General features: G+C 41.5%; 1 long non-coding RNA gene across 1 annotated transcript in view; it reads left to right on the forward strand.

Moving 5' to 3' along the window:
* The first annotated feature begins 8366 nt into the window (after positions 1–8366).
* LOC130360715 (uncharacterized) overlaps positions 8367–19898 on the forward strand; it is a 62870-nt gene continuing 51338 nt past the window's right edge. Inside the window, exon 1 of the long non-coding RNA XR_008890772.1 lies at positions 8367–8525. This is a non-coding gene — a long non-coding RNA (uncharacterized LOC130360715). The remainder of the gene's footprint in view (positions 8526–19898) is intronic.

Raw genomic sequence — 19898 nt, forward strand, 5'->3', positions numbered from 1 at the left:
TGATGGCTTATTTTTTGCGCCACCAATTCTACTTTGCAGAGACATCAGTAATTTTACCTAAAAATTTACAGCGAAACGGATAAAAAATCATTGTGCGACCGTTTCTATGCAGTACATTTTTCAGTAAAAATTACGCCTGATATGTATTCTGTAGGTCCATATGATTAAAATGATACCCTACTTATATCGGTTTGATTTTGTCGTACTTCTGGAAAAAAACGGAAATTTATACGTTTAAAATTGTCAACTTCTGGGTCAATAACTTTTATTTTTCTGCGTATGGGGTGGTATGAGGGCTCATTTTTTGCGTCATGATCTGATGTTTTTAGCGGTACCATTTTTGTATTGATCGGACTTTTTGATCGCTTTTTATTCCTTTTTTTCATGATATAAAAAGTGATCAAAAATATGTTATTTTTGACTTTGGAATGTTTTTGCGCATACACCATTCACCGTGCGGTTTAGTTAATGATATATTTTTATAGTTCAGACATTTACGCACGCAGCGATACCACATATGTTTATACTTATTTTTATTGACAATGTGTTTTTTTATGGGAAAAAGGGGGGATTTGAACTTTTATTAAGAAAAGGGTTAAATCACATTTATTAACTTTTTTTTTTACACATTTTTTGCAGTGTTATAGCTCCCATAGGGGGCTATAACATTGCATACACTGATTGCCAGCACTGTTCACTGCAAAGCCATAGCTTTGCAGTGATCAGTGTTATCGGCGGCCGGAGGAAGGTAAGAGGACCTCCGCTCGTGTCCCAGCTGATCGGGACCGCCTAGGCTCAGAAGCGCCATATTTGATGCTCTGGGCCTGTTCGTACCGGCTCTTCCTGGTACCCCTGTGGTGGTGGGTACCTCGGTAATAATTGGAGGTTAGCTCTAGCTGATTTTGGGGCTAACACTGATTTTGGGGCTAACCCCGGCTTAGTAATGGGTTCAATCTATAAGACAGCTTCCACTACTAACCCTGAGAATACAATTATAAAAAAACACGACACATTGAAAAAATAATTTTCAAAAAAGACTCCCCCACAGTCCTCGTTAACCATTTTATTGAAAAAAAAACACTGGTCATCGTCGCAGTCCACCGAATCTGACGTAGTCCTCCGCATTCATGTGTCTGAAATGAGAAGAAAAGAAAAACAATAAATATGGGTTAGTACATTTTTTGCGCTCTCCTCTGGGAAGAGCACACATAATGCAGCGTGATCCTAAACAGGGAGCCTCCAATTGTTGCTAAGCTACAACTCCCATCACGGGGGCTTTAGTTAAGCAATAGCTGGAGTCTCCCTGTTTGGGAACACACTGCTCTCTTCCCATTATGCAAAACGCATAATGTGAACAGAGATCTGTCCTCTGCCCTTGGACTACTACTCCTATCATGGGACAGAGTCTGTCCCATGATGGGAGTAGTTGTAGTACTGCAGCGCTGCTGAGGGATAGCACTTGCACAACCCCCGGCTGCGGGACTTTTGGGACTACTACTCCCATCATGGACTGACTCTGCCAATGATGGGAGTTGTAGCCCAGGGGCTGAGGTGCAGATTGCAGCAGAGATCCGCTGCGATCCGCATTTACGTTAACAAGCCAGCGGTACATGCGGCTACATCTCGCTCCCGGCCGGCTTCTATATACACTGTCATAACTCATAATCCCCGCCGGGAGATGGGAGCTCTCATTGGTCCATAGCTATTCACCAATCAGAACTCCGGTGTTCCGGCAGCGGGGATTATGAATTATGACAGTGTATATAGAAGCCGGCGGGCAGTGCAGTGTAGACGCATGTACTGACGGTTTGTATACTTAATAAATGCGGATCGCAGCGGATCTCCAGAGAATGATCTGTTGCGATCCGCATTTAAGTTAACAAGCTGGCGGTACATGTGTCTACACTGCGCTGCCTGCCGGCTTCTATATACACTGTCATAATTCATAATCCCCGCTACCGGAACACAGGAGCTCTGATTGCTGAATAGCTATTGACCAATCAGAGCTTCCCTCTCCCGGCAGGGATTGTGAATTTTAACAGTGTATATAGAAGCCGGCAGGGGGCGCGATGTAGCAGCATGTTCCGCCGACTTGTTAACTTAAATGCGGATTGCAGTGGGTCTCTGCAGAATTACCCGGTGCGATCTGCACCTCAGCCCCTGGACTACAACTCCCATCATGGCAGAGTCTGTCCATGATGGGAGTAGTAGTCCTATAAAGTCCCGCAGCCAGGGGATGTGCAAGTGCCATCCCTTAGCAGTGCCGCGGTACTACAACTACTCCCATCATGGGACAGACTCTGTCCCATGATAGGAGTAGTAGTCCAAGGGCTGAGGGGCAGATCGCAGCTGATCATTCTCCAGAGATCCGCTGCTATCCGCATTTAACTATACAAGCCGGCGGCACATGCAGCTACACTGCGCTGCCAGCCGGCTCCTATATACAGTTCTTATAATTCATAATCCCCACCAGGAGCTGGGACTTCTGATTGGTTAATAGCTTTTCACCAATCAGAGCTCCCGGCGGCAGGGATTATGAATTATGACAGTGTATACAGGAGCCGGCGTGCAGCGCAGTATAGCTAGATGTGCTGCCGGCTTTTACAGTTAATAAATGTGGATCGTAGCGGGTCTCTGGATAATGACCTGCTGTGATCTGCACCTCGGTCCCTGGACTACAACTCCCATCATGGGCAGAGTCTGTCAATGATGGGAGTAGCAGTCCTTACTGTCCCAAAATAGACACTTTGGTATGTGTCCTCCGAGGTGGTGTATATTTGCGCAAGAAAAGTGCTTTTGCACTTAAAAAATGTGATTCTACAGTAGAAAGTGCTCTATGGTAAACTTAACCGTAGACATGGCCATGAAAAATTTAAAAAAAAAATGAAAAAATCAGATTTTGCGCAAAAAAAATGCACAAAAAAACCTCTTGCACAAATTTTGCGTTAAGAAATACACCAAAAAAAAGCTCTATATACAATCATAAATTCCCCTCATAGGGTATAAGGGTATCATTGTAAAAGAAAACCAAAAAGAGCTGCTAATTGCAAACATTGTTGGGAATATCATTGCATGTGTAAATGAAGTAATTTTTCTTGCCATTTCCCTGTGCATCTATATTTTAGTTTATTGAGTTCCAGGACATTTTATTTGTAAGTGTATTTGCAGTTCCCTCCTTTGCAGGGGGCATGCACTACAAGAGGGACAATTCTTAGCACTTTTGTGCTGGGAAATTCAGTTCACTGACCACCCATGAGGCATTGCCAAGCATCTGGAGAGTGCACAGGCTCCATCTAGTCAGCAACTGACTTGTTCCTTAAAGGGGTACGAGTGCAGCACTCGGGTATCTCCGGCTCTTCCATAGAGATGAATGAGTGCGCAAGGAGAGCCGCTATCAGACACCTATCTATTATCCTTTGGATAGGGGATTCATTTTTCTACACTACAGTACTCCTTTAAGCCCTCCTCTCTGTTATATACTGTATTTATAAGTAAATAGCATCCCTGCACCTCATTTTTCTGAGAAGCTTGCATGAGCTATATTGATTTGTTTTTCACTTGGAGAGGTATACAGAAAAAAACTGTGATTCATGAGTTGTCTTTAAACAACTATGGTCTAACATTAAGACATAATTTGGTACAGTCAAGCTTCTAAAACTCCAAATTGCTATGGAAATTGGAACACTACTAAGAGTCAAAAAGTAGTAAAGACAAAAGTAGAATTTTAGTTGTAAGTATATAAAAACCTTTTAGAGTTTAGCACATTAATTCCTTTAAGAAAGAGGAGAGAAAATCTCTTTAGTGAACCACTAGAAAATAAATAATACCCCATTATTCTTAAACTCTATAACTGGAAATCAGCCAGATGTAATATATATATATATATATATATATATATATATATATATGTTATACACTTCATTTTACACACTTATATAAAATGACATTAACAGCATGCAAGAAGGAATAGGCCGGCACAGCTTAGCACAAATATAGCACTTTCACAGAGATTATTGACATGTTGTAGCTGACAGTAAAGGGTTTACCACAAATGCACAAAGTCCTGCTCCGGATGCTCAATTCCAAAGGGTAAGATTCATGTAGGAAAACAGGTACAGTGGATACAGGAGGCACTCACCACAAGAAATAGTGCAAGATTCAGTTTCTTTATTGCATTAGTGCAGGAAAACCGGACAAATGTGGACGCAGCACACCAAGTAGAGGTAACAGCTATTTCATGCCTCCTCCAGGCGCTTCTTTAAACCACGCCTTTGCTCCCGCGGTTATATCCACCTACCTGTATAATGCTGGAGCAAAGGGCGTTTACATAAAAATTCACAAAAACAAAAGCTTGGTGACGAACATCATTATAGCAGCTTCATAGGAGAGCATGATAGTATTGTAAAATTCACGATCATTAGATAGGCCACATTAGTTAAACGGACTCAACGGAGATAAATGGATCCAAACGATCATTGAGATCAAGATTGTCGGTCCATACCTTCTATAGTGGGAACACGTTCAAGTCCGAAGAAGGCGAGGACTTTGGTGTCTCCCACATGTTCACCTAGAACGTGTTGTATCAATCTTGGTGAACCTTTCTGTGGTTTCACCGAATGCACATGGTCTCGGAATCTGACATTCAGTGCACGCATCGTGCAACCAATGTAGAACCTTGAGCAGATTGCATATACTACGAATTTGGTTCTATAACAGATAAAATCCCTTGATTTAATAGTAATACATCCTAGAGTTATGGACTTATCAGTGAAAATAAATGGGCATCAGGAACACAATGGAAATTTTCTATTGGTGCTGCATTTTTAAGCCATTTACTGCCTGGAACCAAAGATTTACTATGTACTAGTATATCGCTGATATTTTTACATCTTTTAAAAGTAATAAGTGGTTTATTTTTTGCATATTCTGCCAGTTCTGTATCGCTCTTCAAGATACCCCAATTATCGTGAATGGCCTTTTTAATTTGGGGGGCCATTGGGCTAAATTGAAAAGAGAGGCAGAAGCTTTGTCCTTGGATATTACACGAATTCTGCGAAGCGGTGATCCTATTTTGTAATGTTTTTTCTTGCAGAGTATGTCACTTCGTTTATGTATAAAGGCTGGTATAAAGAGGTTCTGGATACCCCCTTCTAACCAATTGCTCCCGCAGATCGCCTGCCTGCAGCAAAAAATCGGTATCTGTACTGTTAATTCTCCTGTTAATTCTCCTTAATCTTAAGAATTGTCCGTATGGGACTGCCTTCTTCACACGTTCCGGATGATAACTTTGGAAGTGAAGAAGATCGTTGCAGGCAGTTGGCTTGCGGTAGCCATTGGTTACTAGATCTCCGTCTGCTAATTTCACTTTTGTATCCAAAAAATCAAGTTCGTCTGTGACAGTTTTAAAGGTAAATTTTTAATTCATATTATTTGAGTCATTGAGGGCGGACACAAAGCCAGCAAAGGATGACTCCGTGTCCGTCCATACAATGAACACGTCATCTACAAATCGTCTATAACACCTTATATGTTTTAGGAAATGGTTATTTTCTGTAAAGATGTATCTTTTTCAAATGTAGAGGTACATATCTTTCTCAAACATAGAGGTACGCCAGAGTACATGCCACTGGTGTCCTCATAGCTACTCTGCTTACTTGAGAATACCAGTTATTATCAAACATAAAGGTGTTATTTGTAAGGACGAAAAGTAAGACATTGCATACAAAATTAATATCAGCTGGACTTTTATCTGAATGTGATAATATTTCTCTGATGACATCAACACTTTGAAATTGTGGTATGCTTGTGTATAAACTTTTGATGTCGATCAATGCTAGAATGCATTTCTCAGGCTATACCACATCTTCAAGGGTTAACAAAAATGTGTTTGTGTCTTTCACTAGGACTGGAATTTCAGACAGTAGAGGATGCAGTAGCCAGTCCAGAAATTTAGAAAGGGGTTCTGTAATGGATCCCACCCCGGAGACTATGGGTCTTCCTGGGGGGGGGGATACCAGGGTTTATGGACTTTGGGCAGAAAGTACCAGCACGCTCCCCTAGGATGAGGGGGGAGTAATTTCTCTGCCACTCTCTTGGAGAGCACTCCTCTCTCTACGTAACTCTGCAAGAGAGATTGTAGTTTATTAGAGATTTTACTGATGGGGTTACCAGATAATTGCATGTAATTGCAGGTATCTTGCAGTTGGCTCCTCTATGTAATATTGTCTAGACATCAGAACAATATTCCCTCCTTTGTCAGACCTTTTTACTATTACACTGTCATCATTTTTCAACCTGATCAAAGCCTCCCTCTCCATTATAGTGAGGTTATCGGGGGCTATGGAAAACCTTGCATCAACATGAAGCTAAATGGATACTGAAAACCCAATGCACAGGGCAATCTTGTTTGGATCTGAGTCCGCTTATCTAATGATCGTGAATTTTACAATACATTCATGCTCTCCTATGAACCTGCTTTTATGATGTTCATCACCAAGCTTTTGTTTTTAATTCACTGTGGTGTAATATTTTTATGAATTTTTATGCAAATGCCCTTTGCTCTGACGTTATACAGGTAGGTGGTTATAACCACCTGGACGCGGGAGCAAAGGCATGGTCTGAAGAAGCGGCTGGATCTGGCGTGAAATAACTGTTACCTCTACTTGGTGTGCTGCGTCCACACTTGTCCGGTTTTCCTGCACTAACGCAATAAAGAAACTGAATCTTGCACTATTCCTGGTGGTGAGTGCTTCCTGTATCCACTGTACCTGTTTTCATAAAATGACATTAATATGGTACAAATATAGACCCACATTTATCAAACTGTGTGAGAGAAAAAATAGAGGGATTTTCCCACAGCAACCAATCACAGCTCAGCTTTCACTTTACCAGAGCTCGTTAGCTGAGCTGTGATTGGTTGCCTTGGGGAAATCACTCCACTTTTTCTCTAACACAGTTTGATAAATTTCCCCTATAATGTTATTGTCCAGTTGCCCATAGCAACCAATCAGATTGTTTCTTCAATTTTGCTGAGGTCTTTTTAAAAATGAAAGAAGCGAGCTGATTGATTTCTATGGGCAACTGGTCAACATATCCTCTGCACTGGTTTTGATAAATCCCCCCCTATAAGGCTGTAGTTGCACACAATGATGGATTGCTTGTTCTTATCTTAATGACAGCCACAATATTGCCTTTAGCAATAGATATACACAGTTACTGTTCTTTGATAGCCTGATAAATACAACTGTAACAAAAGCATAAGAGGTTTCAGACATAATTTATCTTGATTTCAGGATCTCACAACGCATAAAAATACCTTAAGGGATGGTTCACCTTAAAACACAATACCACCACTGGGAATATGTTTGGAGTAACTATATTTAGAATATGTATACCTTTGCAGAAAATTCACAAATCTTAGTTATGACAAAAAAAATAAACAATGTTCAGTGGCGGAGCATTCTGGTTTCGTGAAACATACCACTGAAAAGTAAATTAGTTGTTTTGATCCTAAAAATAAAAAACACTAGCAGTACTATTTTGCTCCTCCTTGGGCTTTCATTACAGCATGAATTTTTTATGGTATGGGCTTCACTTTAAAAAAAAAAAAAACTTGTTCTTCAAGGTGGATCCATCAATTTTGAAGAGTGAGTGACAGATCAGCTATACAGAATGGAGCCTTGTAATATAGAGCCTTTTTAGTTTCTTTATTTCTTTCCTCATACATTTTTTAGCCCGATTGAGAGGGGGACTGGTTACTGGTCATGTCATTGACTTAAACTCCGGTGGAAAACTATTTTTTTTTTTAAATCAACTGGGGCTAGAAAGTTAAACAGATTTGTAAATTACTGCTATTTAAAAATGTAAATCCTTCCAGTACTATTACGTATCACGGGCACAGTGTGGCAGTATAGTACAGTGTATGGTAGGATTGTATTCATAGGGTACAGTATATGTCAGTATTATATTCAGAGTAAGAGTGTGGCAGTGTTTTATTCAGGGGTACAGGATGTGGCAGTATTATATTCAGGGGGAACAGTAGGTGGCAGTATTATATTCAGGGGGCACGGTAGGTGGCAGTATTATATTTAGGGGGTACAGCAGGAGGCAGTATTATATTCAGAGGTTACAGTAGGTTGCAGTACTATATTCAGGGGGTACAGTAGGTGGCAGTATTATATTCAGGGGTACAGTAGGAGGCAGTATTATATTCAGGGGTACAGTGGGTGGCAGTATTACATGCAGGAGGTACAGTGGATGGTAGTTTTATATTCAGGGGGTACAGTAGGTGGCAGAATTATATTCAGGGGGTACAGTATTTAGCAGAACAATAATGATTATTATCTTCATACAGAGGATGTATCTACTGACAAAGTGAGAACCAATGATGTCCGGGTGTCAGACTGGAAGACGTCCTGGTATCTGAACCAGATGGAGAAGAAAAGAAAAGACAACAGTGAAGATGTCACTCAGATCACTGATATCATTGTTTATTCTTCTGACGGTCCCATCAGCTTGAGTTACTTGTAAGTTCTGCAGTGATGACGGGTGATGCCGTACCCCAATCTGTGACTCTCCAGCTGTTGCAAAACTACAACTGCTATAATGCCTGAGGCTTTCCAGACATGATGGGAGTTATAGCTTTACAACAGCTGGAGAGCAACTGTAACCAAGGTCATTGGTGGGGGTCCTAGCAGTTGGACCTACACTAGAAAAATGGGCAGCTTATTCTTAAATGCCTGGGCCTATGTTTTGTCTGTCTGGCAATGGCTGTTAGTCACTTATATCGTTGTGTATTCCCCTGACTGTGTCCCATCAGTGTTGTAGTCACTGATATCTTTGTGCGGCCAAGTAAGGGGTTGTCCAGGATTGGGGAAGTGGGTCGTCAGGGGGTTGGGGGGCCCAGGGCAATTTTTCGCACTGGGGCTCTGTTGTTTCTAGCTACACCCCTGGTGTTAGAAGTAGTTAGTTTATTTATTGATAAGTACTCTTTAAGTTCACTGCTTGTTTTCTTCTGTTTAGGTGTTAGAGCTGGTTTTCATTTAGCTTTCATACATCGTTAAATAGCATAAAAATACAGCAGTAAAATTGGTATAAAAAAGATCATACTGTATTTTTAATAAAATAATATACTCAATGAAAGTATAAAGAAAAGCAGCCGTCAGTGTGTTTGAAAAGCAGCATAATATGTGAATACCATTTTCTTTAGCAAATTTCTTTCAATTCTGTCACAAACATTTATTCTCGTTTTTGCTCATTTGTTTTTCATTTGTTTTGTTGTAAATTTTCTCTTTTATAAGAATATAGCTTTTTCTGTCCTGGCATTTTTTGTCTTCCTTGGTCTATCTATATGTTTCCTTTTAATAACCTTTTTGCCTCACTGTGAGTTGAATTCCCATCTTGTTTTTCATATGCTGCATAAATCAATATGAATAAATGACTGAACACAGCACTAAGTCTGCAGCATCAAATCCACAGCATCAAATCCGCAGAAAACACAGTACATGTCAGGGGCGGACTGACAGTGGGGCAATCGGGCACTCTCCGAGGGCCAGGGGCTGAGCGGGCCCGCCACTGCCTGCCTGCTCTTTTTTTCTAGTTTTAATGTCAGCCTAGTTTTAATGCAGTCAGGCGCCTAGACAAAAATTAAGATTAGAAGGAGCAGCAGAGTTAAACTCTCCTGCTTCTTATATGGATGACCCCTTTAGGGAAAAAAAAAAGTTACTCCTGAGGAGATGCCGCACACTGGTGATGTCTGCTATCTGCCTCCTGTGTTCACTGCCCGCCTGAAAGGTCAGACTGGGGAGGAAAGACAGTCATCTCCCTGTAAGTAAGTGCCTTATCAGTCCCTGCATGTGAGGGAATGGGGGAGGGGGGTGACTGTATGTGTGTGTGTGTGTGTGTGTGTGTTTGTGTGTATATATATCATGTACAAAGCATTCTAGACGGCACTCGTCATTGCTCCTGTGCAAACGGGAATGCGGTGTCAGGCAGGTATCACGGCAGGAATGCTGAGGACCTTAGTGTGGAGGTAACAGCTGTATTGTACTTCCGTACTTCTTCAGACCATACACACCCCAGGTGTAGCCACCGGTAATATACCTGCGTGACATCATCAAGGGGTGGTGACTACAAATGTGCAATGCCAAACAAACGTGTTTTTTTTAATCAATTAAAAACACAAATCTTCCACTGAGAATGAACACCGGCAATGAGATGGTCACGTGATCGGCACTAGAATGGTGACATGATCAGGACCAACTGCAGTCCAGGCACGCATGCTCACAAGGCTTAGAGTGCAGAACAGCCATGTTAGAGTGGCGCAGATGGGGCAGAAAAAATAGGAATACTAAAAAAATATAATAAAGAGGCAAAAAAAGATCAGAGCACTGACAAAAAGCGTAAAGTAGCTAGGGAACATAGTCTAGAGGTGCAAAATATAATTTAGCAGTATTTATATGCACAATTCACCTCATTAACCCTGCTCATCCACACTAGAGATACATCTATAAGGCACAGCGATTACCCCACCTACCAGAGGTAGCCCAATCTTCCCCAGATGTCTATATCGAGACCCGAGCAGATAATCCTGTGTCATGGACAGAGACTGAACCAGCCCTGTCTCACATTCATGGGGGGAACCAATGGTATATGGGTTATCACATCAATGATCGGTGGTGCCGCATACAGAGCTGGCAGACATACTTGGGGTATATTATAACAAAATATTCCTAATATAGTAAAATAAGCCAAAATGCACAAAATTTACCTAAAAATAAAAAAGTTAAATAAAATAAAAAAATACTTATTAAAATAGAAATCAAATTAAATTAAAGGGAATAACAAAATATGAAAAAAAGTAGGAAGCAAAAACAGTATATTTATTAAATAAAATTGTGAACACAATGAATATGCAAGCTTTCAAGGTCGTCTTAGCCACCAGCCCAACCTTTGTCCTAGAAAGAGACAAAAGACAAAAAGACAACCATTAATGGCATATCACAATTTACAATATTGATCACTATTCAATGCCTACCCAGCAAAGGGAAGCAAAAAGAACAAATGGCAACATCATTCATTGAGGAAAGTGACAAGAAGACTCCACCAAGAATATAATAAAATCATACAAGAGACATAAAAAAATTAAGGAAAAAAAAAAACCTAGGAATTATAAATCTGGGGAGTTACTGTGAACTCAACATTCAAGCCCTCTGCCAAAGGGTCTATAGAGTGTGAATCCACTTCAATTCTCTCCGTTTAAGGATATCAGTGTGTCAACACCCTGTTTTAGTGGTGGTATATGATTTATTAGTGTAAATTTGAGATCTCTTTCACAATGATGGGCTTCCACAAAATGTTTGGACACTGGAAGATCCAAACAACATTTACATATACTAACGATGTTGATTGAATCTAGTCATCTTGAAGTCTCACGTGGTCTCCCCCATGTAGAGGAGACCACATGGGCACCTCAAGACATAGATGACATGATCGGATGTGCATGTTGATTAGTGTTTCAATTTATACATATATCCTGTAGTAGGATGCACAAAGGTAGGACCCTTATCCATATAACTGCAGTTTACACACTGACAGCAGGGATAAGAGCCCTTATTCCTGACTGTGATGAATCTCTGGGAATTAGTTTTAAGAGATATATCACTATTTACAAGTTTGTCTCTTATGTTTGGTGGACGTCTATATGAAATTAGAGGTCTTTCGATAAATTCCGGTATATCTGGAAAACTGTCTCGAAGTACATTCCAATATTTGTTTAAAGCACTAGCTATCTTTTTGGAGTGTTCACCATATATGGATACAAAAGGGACACGAGATCTAGTAGTTTTTTGTTTGGGCTCATGTATAATCTGATTTCTATCCGTGGCCAATACTCTAGACTTGCTTTCTAGAAGCAAATTCCGGGGATAGCCACATTTAGAGAAATTGGAGACCATTTTGTCTACAGTCGGTTGCACTCCGCCTCGAATATGTTTCCTCTGCCTCGAATATGCTTCTCGTCCATAGCATTTGGCTAAAAGGGCGGGAATGCATCATGAGGCGGAAATGACAGCTTGAAAAATTTAGAACTGAATTGCAATCTGTAGTTATAACAAACAGATCCGTAGTCAAATGACTGTCAGATATAGAAACTTGTGTATCCCAAAAATTTGCAGATGTGTATGAGGCATTTAACGTAAACTGGATATGTTCATTAACTGTATTGAGATAACATGGAAGGAATGAAGTTCGTCATTAGTATCTGTCCAAATAAAAAACAATGTCGTCTATGTATCTCCACCACTCCAGCAAAAAGCTTGAGTGGTGGGATACATAGACGTATGATTCCAATGATTCCTCCAGCGCCGGAGATCTGAAGAAAAAACTTGTCATTAAATGCAAAATAATAGATTTTTTTAGAATAAGTTCCAAGAGAGAGATGATGAGTTCTGTTTTGTTTACTGAAAAATCATTTTCCACACTGGATCTCACAGCCTGCACACCCCCATAGTGTTGGATGGAGATGTACAGGCTGACGACATCCAGGGTGGTAACAATAGCAGCAGGTGGAATATGAATAGCTGATATTTTTTTCAAAAAATCCAAAGTGTCTTGAACATATGATTTTGCACATGTAGCGTACAAACGAAGGATTTGCTCCACAAAGATCGACAAGTGGCTGGTGATGGACACCTGACCCGAGACAATGGGCCTGCCTGGGGGGTCCACCAGCGACTTGTGGATCTTTGGGAGCAAATTAAGCATGGGTGTGATAGGATGGGTGACCAGAAGATAATTATAGATAAATGAAGAAAAGTAGTCCAGCAGTCCCTTAAAACGTAGATCCTTTATTTCACTTTTCTTTAAAAGTACAGAGCACACACCATCCACCTTCACCTGGTCAGCAAACAACTCCTATGGACGCGTTTCGAACGCATGCGCGTTCTTGATTACCACACCACCTGTGTGTTCCTCACCTCCTAAATACCAGGTTCAAGAGGGAGGAGCACCAGCTTCAAGAAGACTTGTATAAAACACCATTCGTGTACTTTAAAACTTCTTACAAAAACAGGTAACTATTAAAACTTACTATTGCATGAAAATTTTTTTTAACTTGAATACTTAAATGACAACCAGTTCAATTTGAGGTTCACACAACATGTTGATTTAGTCACAGTCAATTTTTTGGATTTACAGCTCACAGGCATACCAGGACAGATAATACAAAGCTCTTCATATCGCAAACCCACATCAGGAAACACCATTTTACGGGCCAATAGTAACCATCCCACACAAACCATAAGAGCTATTCCAGTTGGAGAACTTACCAGGTTGAAACGCAATTGCACTTCACATTCCACATTCCAGGAAGAGGCAAAACAATTAAAGGACAGGCTCATGAAACGAGGCTATAGCCACACACAATTTGATAGAGCCATGAAAATTGTCCAAAATAAAAATCGAGAAAATCTTGTGACAAATAAAAAGAAAACATTGTGCAATAATACAACACAAAAACCGGTACTTGCTATCACACACAATCCATATTTCAAAAACATTCGTGGTTTAATTTACAAAAACCTGCACCTTTTAAAGGAAGATGAGATCTTGGCAGGTCTTTTGGCAAAAGGAGTGGCTGTAGTGCCAAAAAAAGCCAGCAATTTAAAGGATAGTCTATCCCCGAGTCTAGTCATCTCAGAAACGCAGTGTGTGAACACATGGTTAAGTAACAGAGGTTTCTTCAAATGTGGAGCAAATCGGTGCAAACTATGCAATGTTGCCAGGATTTGCAAAGATTTTGCTGACAGTACAGACAACCACAGATATGATATCAAACAGTACATAAATTGCAATACGACAAATGTCGTGTATGCAATTGAATGCACTGCCTGCAATTTAAAATATGTGGGATGCACTTCACGTCCCTTAAAAATTAGGATCCGCGAGCACCTATATGACGCGGTTAAAATGGAAAGTAACAGAAATAAATCGGGTGCATCCACACATTTTGCACAGACACATAATGGAAATACAAATAATTTCATAGCATATGGCATTGAGAAGGTGAAAAAACCCATAAGAGGTGGTGACATACAAAGAAAATTGTTCAACCGTGAAGCCTTCTGGCAGTACACCCTGCGCACCAGAATACCGCACGGTCTGAATATACGGAAGGAATTAATGTTGCATTATTAAAAAACTTTTCAGCAAGTGAACTTTCGTGAATGAAATCACAGGGTTTTTTCAGAACCAGTACACACAGTGCGATTGCTGTCAACTCTGCTGCGGTGTAGAATAGTGTTGCTCGCGAATATTCGCAATTCGAATATTATTCGCGAATATCGCATATTCGCGAATTCGCGAATTTCGCGAATATAGCGCTATATATTCGTAATTACGAATATTGTTTTTTTTTTTTTTTTTTTTTTTTTTTTTTTCTTCACAGTACACATCACAGTGATCATCCCTCTCTGCTTCCAGCTTGTGTGGTGTAAAGAAGGCTGTAATACTACTGTGTGAGACTGGCGTGCGAAAATTCGCATATGCGAAAATTAGCATATGCTAATTTACGCATATGCGAATTTCCACATATGTTAATTTTCGCATGCGCGTATTTTCGCAAACGCGAAAATAAAACGAGGATATAACGAATATGCGAATATTCGCGAATATATGACGAATATTCGTCCATATATTCGCGAATATTCGCGAATTCGAATATGGCCTATGCCGCTCAACACTAGTGTAGAATACATACAACCCTAATTGGTTGATTCAGAAAACACACCGAGCAGAATTTGACAACACAGCTTTTCCTCTGTCTCTTCAAAAAAATTTTTTCATGCAATAGTAAGTTTTAATAGTTACCTGTTTTTGTAAGAAGTTTTAAAGTACACGAATGGTGTTTTATACAAGTCTTCTTGAAGCTGGTGCTCCTCCCTCTTGAACCTGGTATTTAGGAGGTGAGGAACACACAGGTGGTGTGGTGATCAAGAACGCGCATGCGTTCGAAACGCGTCCATAGGAGTTGTTTGCTGACCAGGTGAAGGTGGATGGTGTGTGCTCTGTACTTTTAACCCCTTAAGGACAATGGACGTACTCCTACGCCCCCATTTCCGAGTCCTTAAGGACCGAGGACGTAGGAGTACGTCCTGTCCTTTCCCGGCCCCCCGCCGCTAGCCGGAGGGGAGCCGGTGCCCGATGCCTGCTGAAATCGTTCAGCAGGCATCGCGACATATCGCCCAGGGGGGTCATTATGCCCCCCCATGTCGGCGATGGCCGCAGATCGCTGGACAATTCAGTCCAGCGATCTGCGGCGATTCCGGGTCAATCGGGTCTCCAGTGACCCGGTGACCCGGAATTACTGGCTGATCGGGGCCGTCAGAGAGGGCCCCGAACAGCCAGAGCCTGCAGGGGTGAGGTGGCACTGGTGCCACCTCACGATCGCCCTGATTCGTCGGCCGGATTACCGGCCGACGAATCAGGGCGCCTGCTGCGGGTGTCACTCCCGCACCCGCTCCGCCCCTCTTCCGGAGGACGTGAGCGGGTGCGGGAAGACGACCCCCGGTGCTGGGGACCCCGATCCCCGGCGTTAATGTTGGGATCGGGGCCCCAGGAGCGACGGCGGCGGGGGCGGCGGGACTGACCTGTGCGGCGATCAAGCAGCAGCAGGAGGTGAGTGACAGCCTCCTGCTGTTGCTTAGCAACAGCTCCCAGCATGCAAAAAGGGCATGCTGGGAGCTGTAGTTATGCAACAGGACGAGGCAGACCACCACAACTCCCAGCATGCACTTATGGGCATGCTGGGACTTATGGTTTTGCAACAGCTGGAGGCACATTCTTTCTATGGAAAAGTGTACCTTCAGCTGTTGTGTAACTACAACTCCCACCTTGCACAAACAGCTTAAGGGCATGCTGGGAGTTGTAGTGTTGCATCTGCTGGTTGCATAACTACAACTCCCAGCATGCCCGTTGGCTGTCGGTGACTGCTGAGAGTTGTAGTTTTGCAACAGCTGAAGGCACACTGAGTTAAGTAGCAAACCAGTGTGTCTCCAGCTGTTGCATAACTACAATCCCCAGCATCCCCAGCCAAAGTAGTATGCCTCCGGCTGTTGCATAACTACAACACCCAGCATGCCCTTCTGCTGTCCGTACATGCTGGGGGTTGTAGCTTTTGCAACAGCTGAAGGCACACTGGTTGCAAAACACTGAGTTTGTTGTCAAACTCGGTGTTTCACAACCTGTGTGTCTCCAGCTGTTGCAAAACTACAACTCCCAGCATGCACTGATAGACCGTACATGCTGGGAGTTGTAGTTTTGCAACAGCTGGATGTCCCCCCCCCCCAATGTGAATGTACAGGGTACACTCACATGGGCGGAGGATTACAGTAAGTATCCGGCTGCAAGTTTGAGCTGCAGCAAATTTTCTGCTGCAGCTCAAGCTGCCAGCGAGAAACGACTGTGAACCCCGCCCGTGCGACTGTACCCTAAAAACACTACACTATACTAACACACAATAAAATAAAAAGTAAAAAAACACTACATATACACATACCCCTACAATAAAAATGAAAAACGTCTGGTACGCCACCGTTTCCAAAACGGAGCCTCCAGCTGTTGCAAAACTACAACTCCCAGCATGCACTGATAGACCGTACATGCTGGGAGTTGTAGTTTTGCAACAGCTGGATGTCCCCCCCCAATGTGAACGTACAGGGTACACTCACATGGGCGGAGGATTACAGTAAGTATTCGGCTGCAAGTTTGAGCTGAGGCAAATTTTCTGCCGCTGCTCAAACTGCCAGCGAGAAACTACTGTGAACCCCCCGCCCGTGCGACTGTACCCTAAAAACACTACACTACACTAACACACAATAAAATAAAAAGTAAAAAACACTACATATACACATACCCCTACACAGCCCCCCTCCCCTCCCCAATAAAAATGAAAAACGTCTGGTACGCCACTGTTTCCAAAACGGAGCCTCCAGCTGTTGCAAAACAACTACTCCCAGTATTACCAGATAGCCACTGACTGTCCAGGCATGCTGGGACTTTTACAACAGCTGGAGGCACCCTATTTGGGAATCACTGGCGTAGAATACCCCTATATCCACCCCTATGCAATCCCTAATTTAGGCCTCAAATGCGCATGGCGCTCTCACTTTGGAGCCCTGTCGTATTTCAAGGCAACAGTTTAGGGTCACATATGGGGTATCGCCGTACTCGGGAGAAATTGTGTTACAAATTATGGGGGGTATTTTCTGCTATTACCCTTTTTAAAAATCAAAAATTTTTGGGAAACCAACATTTTAGGTAAAAAAATATATATTTTTTTTTACATATGCAAAAGTTGTGAATCACCTGTGGGGTATTAAGGTTCACATTACCCCTTGTTACGTTCCCCGAGGGGTCTAGTTTCCAAAATGGTATGCCATGTGTTTTTTTTTGCTGTCCTGGCACTATAGGGGCTTCCTAAATGCGGCATGCCCCCAGAGCAAAATTTGCTTTCAAAAAGCCAAATGTTACTCCTTCTCTTCTGAGACCTGTAGTGCGCCAGCAGAGCACTTCTCACCCCCATATGGGGTGTTTTCTGAATCGGGAGAAATTGGGCTTCAAATTTTGGGGGGTATTTTCTGCTATTACCCTTTTTAAAAATGTAAAAATTTTGGGAAACCAAGCATTTTAGGTAAAAAAAAATTTTTTTTTTAACATATGCAAAAGTCGTGAAACACCTGTAGGGTATTAAGGTTCACTTTACCCCTTTTTACGTTCCCCGAGGGGTCTGGTTTCCAAAATGGTATGCCATGTGGTTTTTTTTGTGGTTCTGGCACCATAGGGGCTTCCTAAATGCGGCATGCCCCCAGAGCAAAATTTGCTTTCAAAAAGCCAAATGTGACTCCTTCTCTTCTGAGACCTGTAGTGCGCCAGCAGAGCACTTCTCACCCCCATATGGGGTGTTTTCTGAATCGGGAGAATTTGGGCTTCAAATTTTGGGGGGTATTTTCTGCTATTACCCTTTTTAAAAATGTAAAAATTTTGGGAAACCAAGCATTTTAGGTAAGAAATTTTTTTTTTTTAACATATGCAAAAGTCGTGAAACACCTGTAGGGTATTAAGGTTCACTTTACCCCTTTTTACGTTCCCCGAGGGGTCTGGTTTCCAAAATGGTATGCCATGTGGTTTTTTTTTGCGGTTCTGGCACCATAGGGGCTTCCTAAATGCGGCATGCCCCCAGAGCAAAATTTGCTTTCAAAAAGCCAAATGTGACTCCTTCTCTTCTGAGACCTGTAGTGCGCCAGCAGAGCACTTTTCACCCCCATATGGGGTGTTTTCTGAATCGGGAGAAATTGGGCTTCAAATTTTGGGGGGTATTTTCTGCTATTATCCTTTTTAAAAATGTAACATTTTTGGGAAACCAAGCATTTTAGGTAAAACATTTTTTTTTTTTTTTTTACATATGCAAAAGTGGTGAATCACCTGTGGGGTATTAAGGTTCACTTTACCCCTTGTTACGTTCCCTGAGGGGTCTAGTTTCCAAAATGGTATGCCATGTGTGTTTTTTTGCTGTCCTGGCACCATAGGGGCTTCCTAAATGCGGCATGCCGCCCAAAAACCATTTGACGCTCCTTCCCTTCTGAGCCCTCTACTGCGCCCGCCGAACAATTAACATAGACATATGAGGTATGTGCTTACTCGAGAGAAATTGGGTTTCAAATACAAGTAAAAATTTTCTCCATTTTACCCCTTGCAAAAATTCAAAAATTGGGTCTACAAGAACATGCGAGTGTAAAAAATGAAGATTGTGAATTTTCTCCTTCACTTTTCTGCTATTCCTGTGAAACACCTAAAGGGTTAATACACTTATTGAATGTCATTTTGAATACTTTGGGGGGTGTAGTTTTTATAATGGGGTCATTTATGGGGTATTTCTAATATGAAGACCCTTCAAATCCACTTCAAACCTGAACTGGTCCATGAAAAATAGCGAGTTTGAAAATTTTGTGAAAAATTTCCAAATTGCTGCTGAACTTTGAAGCCCTCTGGTGTCTTCCAAAAGTAAAAACTCATAAATTTTATGATGCAAACATAAAGTAGACATATTGTATATGTGAACATAAAAATGTTTTATTTTGAATATCCATTTTCCTTACAAGCAGAGAGCTTCAAAGTTAGAAAAATTCAAAATTTTCAATTTTTTCATCAAATTTTGGGATTTTTCACCAAGAAAGGATGCAAGTTACCATAAAATTTTACTACTAAGTTAAAGTAGAATATGTCACGAAAAAACAATCTCGGAATCAGAATGATAACTAAAAGCATTCCAGAGTTATTAATGTTTAAAGTGACAGTGGTCAGAATTGCAAAAAACGCTCCGGTCCTTAAGGTATAAAATGGCCTGGTCCTTAAGGGGTTAAAGAAAAGTGAAATAAAGGATCTACGTTTTAAGGGACTGCTGGACTACTTTTCTTCATTTATCTACAAGTTTCAAGCCTGGCCGGGCTCGGGTCCTTGCAGACCGTGGAGGAGGTGAGCTGAGAGAACTTTATTTCTTATTCAGAAGATAATTATACAGCATTTTGTCAATAAGACAGGCATGTAAAGCATCATCCAGAACAGCTTTGATTCTCCGAGTAATAATGTGCACAGGGTCAGTGTGGATGTGTCATTGAGTTGATGTTCAGCTTCCAAAATATATTTTCCCAAATCCATGACCACAATAGCTCTACCCTTGCCTGCGGGTTTCACCACCAAATTGTGGTCATGAATCAGGGAATTAAGAGCAGTAATTTGGGTGTGTATCATATTGGAATATCTGTGTAAAATCAGAGTGTCTTTAATACTTGAAGTTTCCTGTTTAACTAGATTACAATATGTGTCTAGAGCACAAGAGTGGATAG

Source organism: Hyla sarda, chromosome 3 (assembly GCF_029499605.1).
Source record: "Hyla sarda isolate aHylSar1 chromosome 3, aHylSar1.hap1, whole genome shotgun sequence".
NCBI classification, from domain to species: Eukaryota; Metazoa; Chordata; class Amphibia; order Anura; family Hylidae; genus Hyla; species Hyla sarda.